Here is a 6,995-nt window from a genome sequence, read left to right as displayed (position 1 = left end):
AGGATCTTGTCAATGATCTCAAGGCAGCTGGGACCATAGTCACCAAGAAAACAATTGATAACACACTACGCCGTGAAAGACTGAAATTCTGCAGTGCCTGCAAGGTCCCCCTCCTCAAGAAAGCACATATACATGCCCGTCTGAAGTTTGCCAATGAACATCTGAATGATTTAGAGGACAACTGGGTGAAAGTGTTGTGGTCAGATGAGACCAAAATGGAGCTCTTTGGCATCAACTCAACTCGTCGTGTTTGGAGGAGGAGAAATGCTGCCTATGACCCCAAGAACACCATCCCCACCGTCAAACATGGAGGTGGAAACATTATGCTTTGGGGTGTTTTTCTGCTCAGGGGACAGGACAACTTCACCGCATCAAAGGGACGATGGACGGGGCCATGTACCGTCAAATCTTGGGTGAGAACCTCCTTCCCACAGCCAGGGCATTGAAAATGAGCCGTGGATGGGTATTCCAGCATGACAATGACCCAAAACACACGGGCAAGGCAACAAAGGAGTGGCTCACGAAGAAGCACATTAAGGTCCTGGAGTGGCCTAGCCAGTCTCCAGACCTTAATCCCATAGAAAATCTGTGGAGGGAGCTGAAGGTTCGAGTTGCCAAACGTCAGCCTCGAAACCTTAATGACTTGGAGAAGATCTGCAAAGAGGAGTGGGACAAAATCCCTCCTGAGATGTGTGCAAACCTGGTGGCCAACTACAAGAAACGTCTGACCTCTGTGATTGCCAACAAGGGTTTTGCCACCAAGTGCTAAGTCATGTTTTGCAGAGGGGTCAAATACTTATTTCCCTCATTAAAATGCAAATCAATTTATAACATTTTTGACATGCGTTTTTCTGGATTTTGTTGTTGTTATTCTGTCTCTCACTGTTCAAATAAACCTACCATTAAAATAATAGACTGACAATTTCTTTGTCAGTGGGCAAACGTACAAAATCATCAGGGGATCACATACTTTTTCCCTCACTGTATAAACATGCGTTTAGAGTATTTGGCCACTCTGTCACGCTATCATTTGTGGTCAGGTGGCTTCTAAAACAGAACCATATAGCTCAGTGGGCTCTTACCTGGTAAAAAAAAAAGCTAAAATAATAAACAATTAAGTGCCGATAGCACCTTCCAGATGCGGGATGTTCCCCGTCAATGTTGAATCATCGCTGTACGCCCGGTGGATGATTTGCCGTGGTTCATGTAAAGCATGATTTCCCAAACTCCAGTCATCGCAGACCCACCACCAACACGCCACGTCTACTCCACGTTCACCGATTAACGGGTCCACCAGGTTTGTTCCTCCACATTTAGAGATGCGCGTTGAGGATGGTTTGGCTGCTGCTTTAAATGCCCACACCATACGCCGCTTCGTTGAGCTATCATTTGCGACCAGGTCGTTAACTGAAAAATAAAAGCTACGTAGCTCATTGGGCCTCACCTGTTAAAATTAAAAAAAAGTTTAGTTTTTAGTAGCTTCGTTTTGAGAGCACAGGCTGAGATGGCCCAGAAGCCAAACGGAGTCAGAATATGAATATTTATTTATACTGGAGAAATCCGATGAGCTATGAAGCTCTTTTTCACAGATGTCCAGTCGGGGCGGGTAAGAACGTTACAACAACAAACAATACAAAAACACGACTGAAGGTGTTTATGGGTAAGGATTAATGCCTTTCCTAGAATCGTTCGAGCTCATCAGATCTTAGGGAAAATATACGATGGGAGGAAATTTAAAAGTTGACCCAGCGTGAGAAAGGGAAAGCGTCGTGAACCTGCAGTGTGGCGGTGGTGGCGGTTGAACAACAGCGCGGATGAGACGCAACAGCCAAGACCGGTGGACCGTGTCCCCGACGTACCCGGACACGGGAGGTCAAATCAATGATTGCAGACCACGGCAACGGAGATGGAGGAGTGTTGCGACTCGAGTGAACCGTGAGTGTGCTTCATCAGTGAGTGCCCGCGTGGTTCTACCGAGAGGACGGCGGTGTGTTTCAAGCGATTCGCACTGGGGCCGTTCACACGTTCTCGTGACACCCGTACGCTCGCTCTCTGTAAAGATGCCGAGTAAATTGTAGAGATGAGTACGTGCCAAAAATGTCAACGTACGTAAATAAACAAAGACAAAGATGCCCCCCCCCCCCCACGTATAGCCTGTAATAGACTGTCAGGGCAAGTGCTGTTAGCAAGCACCTTACGAAGCCCGACACGGCGTACGAGGAGGTGGGTGGCCAGCAACCACGCCCGGCCGCCTTTGTCTCCCTAGTGAGCCGGGCCTTGCGTTAGGCGCAAGGGAGTCGACAGCACGGGATACTGCGGGGAGGCAGCCGTGGGAACAGCAGAGAACAATGAGCGACTTCCCTCCGGGTTGACTGGGGTCACCAACAGGGTGTTTTGGCTGCTTGTGCGAAGAGTGCGTGGAGGGGAGTGGAGTGAGATGATAGGGGAGAGGTAGGAGAGTGCGTGGAGGGGAGTAGAGTGAGATGAGAGGTAGGAGAGTGAGTGGAGGGGAGTAGAGTGAGATGAGAGGGGAGAGGTAGGAGAGTCCGTGGAGGGGAGTGGAGTGAGATGAGAGGGGAGAGGTAGGAGAGTGCGTGGAGGGGAGTGGAGTGAGATGAGAGGTAGGAGAGTGTGTGGAGGGGAGTGAGATGAGAGGGGAGAGGTAGGAGAGTGAGTGGATGGGAGTAGAGTGAGATGAGAGGGAGAGGTAGGAGAGTGCATGGAGGGGAGTAGAGTGAGATGAGAGGTAGGAGAGTGAGTGGAGGGGAGTAGAGTGAGATGAGAGGGTAGAGGTAGGAGAGTGTGTGGAGGGGAGTAGAGAGAGATGAGAGGGTAGAGGTAGGGGAGTGTATGGAGGGGAGTAGAGTGAGATGAGAGGAGAGAGATAGGCACGGGTGGGTCCATGGAGGATCTTGATTACGGTGAGTGCAATATTGACTGATCCAGGATCGGATTGGGAGATAGAGGAGCCGTGCACGACGTATTGGGGCCATGCGGTTTTATTTATGAGTGATTGAGCAGTCTGGAAAAATAAATTTGGATCCCCTGTAGGTAATACATCTGGGGAGGCAGTGGATGAGAGCGCTGCTGTTGTCGAGTCAGGATGTAATGACGGCACGGATGAGGGTCTCTGCAGCAGCTGGGGTCAGGAAATTGCAGATGTGGGAGATAATGCACTGATGGAGGTCACACAGACAGAGATGAGATATATGGGAACAGAATGAGAGCTCCGGATCAATGACAACTGTGGGGTTTGACGGATGCACTTTGGCAGGGTGACGTCAGCTCATGTATCAAAAATCAATGGCAAGGGTTTCTCATGACGCTCTTTATTAGATAATCTGCAACCTTGTGCTTCCAAATAGCACAGCGATTCAATTAGTTTTCATCATAAATCCATATATATAAAAGGCAAAGTTGTGATTATGTGTGTCTGTTCAAAAATGTTTAGCGTACTTCCCGACATGCAACAAACTTGAAATTTGCCATGTGGGTACTTTCCAGACGGTACACCATGCAGAAATGATTACAATACACTTTTGTGTTTCTTTTGGTGGGGGGGAGCTCAATAATGTATATATTTTTTGCACGGCCAGTGAGTTGTGACGTCAAATATGTCACGTGACCCTCGCATGTGGAAGCGTAACGCATTGTAGTGTAGTGGTTAGCGCGCTGCGCTATGAACCCGGCGACCTGAGTTCGATTCCCGCTCACGGCCACCACCGGTGACGATTATTTGAACTGGTCCTGGGCCTCCCCTAGGTCGACTCAGCCTCAAACGAGTAACTGCTGTGGTGTATGAACATTGCCAGTGGGGAGACAAAGGCGGCCGGGCGTGGTCCTGCCACCCACCCCCTCGTGTGCTGTGCCGGCCTTCGTAGGTGCTCGCTAGCAGCACTTGCCCCCTACAGTCTCTTCTCTTTGTTATCTATAAAAGTCTCCGCGCGCGCGTGCTCTTGCGAGGGATTTGCCTCTCGAACGGTGGCCTTCACGCCCAAAAAGATTTGCCAGCTAGCACGCCGTAAGCCCCGCAGTGGGAATAGCCTATTCCCTTTTCACGTCCGTCACCTTAAAATTAGTTTATTTAGCGTTTTTTTGATATTAATTCTTAAACTTTCAAGTTAGTTCGCCTATTATTTATATATTTCCCTTCACCGCGCGCTGGGTCACAACGCAGACAGCTGCACTTGCGCACAGCGCCCACGAGGTTTCCCCCAGCAATGCACACGCGCCATCGCCCAAGGTAAGTCGCACACTTTTGTATTATATGCTTTTAAATAAGACGTAAGTCCCACTAATAAATATATATAAACACCCAGGTATGTCATTCTGTCATTCTGTGACTGTCATTGTGTGATTAACGCGGCACGGATTGGTTGGGGTGTGTCACGTGACCGCGAGCAAGCAGCCAACCAGAGGTGCGCCCCTCACAAACATGTACAGTGCGCCCCCCAGGTGATGTTGCGCCGTAATAAGGCGCTGTGGGCAGCTGATCTGCCAGCACGCTCACGGGCCGACAGGGGTGGGGGCTGAGGGGGAGGGAGACCCCCCCCCCTCCATAAGACCCCTTTAAGATAAGAGCCTTCCCTCCCCCCCCGTGACCGGAGGTTGACACCCCAGAGTCCCCAGGGGTGGGGGCTGAGGGGGAGGGGGACCCCCCCCCCCCACCACTTCCTAGGACCCCTTAAGATAAGACCTCGCAAATAATCCTAACAGTTATTTCGGTGATTAATAAGTCATAACTCTTAGAAGTGAATGCAAATATCACAACCAAAGCTGAAATACATTTTCATTCATCCACATTAAAGTTACATCGCGGGATCGTCAAAAAAGGTTATGTAGAGTGAAAGTTTTAAGTGAAAGCTGCGTAAATGGGGGTCGCCTGTGGCGCCCCCCCCCCCCAACAACCTAATTGTCTTATAAACATTTATCTCGTTACACTTTGCACTGCCCACATGGGTTGCCCCTAGCAACGCATACACGATCGCCACTAATTGTATTTCGCCTTACGCATGCAGCTAAAACACACCAAACACGTATATTCTTCACTGTGCGATGTCCTCTTCTCCCCAACACACCCCAATGATACCCCCAATGCGTCATGGAACTATTATAGAGCCCCTACATATCATTGTTATAGCGCTTACATCACATTATTGTCGCGAAGGTCACACCTCGGCGGGCTGGGAAATCTAGGCGTGCCCGGGGGCTCTGCACGGGACTAGGCCTCACCACGGCACTCTGGTTACTACTTTGTGCTATACATTCCAAATATATACTGCTATAACAGTCAGCATGTACTACTGTAGTGCTAGCAGGTACCACCACAGTCACTGTCATCATAGCAGGTACCACCAATGTTGCTTGCCCTGCTCTAATCATAGCAGCTTACACCACAGTATGCATGCACTGTTGTAGGGAAAGCAGGTACCACCACACGTTGCACTGCTGTAATCATAGCAGGGACCACCACAGTCACTATGCACTGCTGTAGTTAAAGCAGGTACCAAAGTCCGTATGCACTGCGGTAGCTAAAGCAGGTACCACCACTGTATGCACTGCTGTAATCATACCAGCTAGCACCACAGTCAGTACGCACTGCTGTACTGATAGCAGGTACCACCACAGTATGCACTGCTGTATTCATAGCAGGTTACATCACAGTCACTAGCCACTGCTGTAGTGATACCACGAACCACCACAGTCGGTTTGCACTGCTGTAGTTTAAGCAGGTACCACCACTGGCCGTGTGCACTGCTGTAGTGATAGTGCATACCTTCGATGTGTGTGTGCGTAAGTTCATGTGTGTGTGTTAGTCAATGTGTGTGCGTGGTGTGCGTGTGTAGACAACTACTCTTTTTTTAATTCAGTTACTTCTTTTCACAATAATAATGCCTGCGTCTAAGTCCATGTGTGCGTGTGGGTCGATGTGCGTGTCTGCGGCGATGTGTGTGTAAGTCGATGTGTCTGTATGTGTGTGAGTCAATGTGTGTGTGTGAGTCTGTGTGTCAGAGTCGATGTGTTTGTGTGTGTAAGTCGATGTGTCTGTATGTGTGTGAGTCAATGTGTGTGTGAGTCTGTGTGTCAGAGTCAATGTGTTTGTGTGTGTAAGTCGATGTGTCTGTATGTGTGTGAGTCAATGTGTGTGTGTGAGTCTGTGTGTCAGAGTCGATGTGTTTGTGTGTGTAAGTCGATGTGTCTGTATGTGTGTGAGTCAATGTGTGTGTGTGTGAGTCTGTGTGTCAGAATCACTGTGTTTGTGTGTGTGAGTCGATATGTCTGTGTGTTTGTGTCAGTCGGTGTGCGTGTGTGTTAGTCGCTGTGTGTGCGTCGCTCCATGTGAGTCAGTGTAAGTCCATTTCTTTCTGTGTGTGTGTTTTGGTCCACGTGTGCGTGTGAGTCCATGTGTGTGTGTCTGTACGTACATGTGTGTGTGTGTGTGCGTAAGTCCATGTGTGTGTGTCAGTCCATGTGTGTGCGCCTCTATGTGCGTGTGTGAGTAGATGTATGTTTGTGTGGGAATCTATGTGTGTCAGTTGATGTGTGTACGGCAATGTGTGTATGTGTGTGAGGGTCCATGTGTGTGTGTGCGTCGATATGTGTGTGTAAGTTCATATATGTGTGTGGCAGTCGATGTATGTGTGTGTGAGTCGATGTGTGTCTGTAAGTAGATGTGTGTGCGTGGGTCCATGTGTGTGTGTAAGTCCCTGTGTGTGTCTTAGTCGATATGTGTGTCTTTGTAAGTCCATACGTGTGTTTGTGTAGGTCAATGTGTGTGTGTGAGTCTATGTACCATCACACACTCCACGCGACGCTCACAACAACGAGCGGAGCGCCGGGTGGCTAAAGCGCAGCAAGTTGGCACAGTAGGGGGCACAGGTGCTGCATCAGCCAGTCATATCAGTCAGTCGACCCGTGGCACCTGCTGGGTCTGCCCCGTGACCTCCTGCCATCGGGCGTTCGACACTTCACGTGGCCTCAAGGTGCACATGGCC

This window comes from Petromyzon marinus, chromosome 24 (genome assembly GCF_048934315.1).
Source record: "Petromyzon marinus isolate PM22_M1 ecotype Great Lakes invasive population chromosome 24, UKy_Petmar_22M1.pri1.0, whole genome shotgun sequence".
Lineage (NCBI taxonomy): Eukaryota > Metazoa > Chordata > Hyperoartia > Petromyzontiformes > Petromyzontidae > Petromyzon > Petromyzon marinus.
This window is presented reverse-complemented; position numbering follows the sequence as displayed.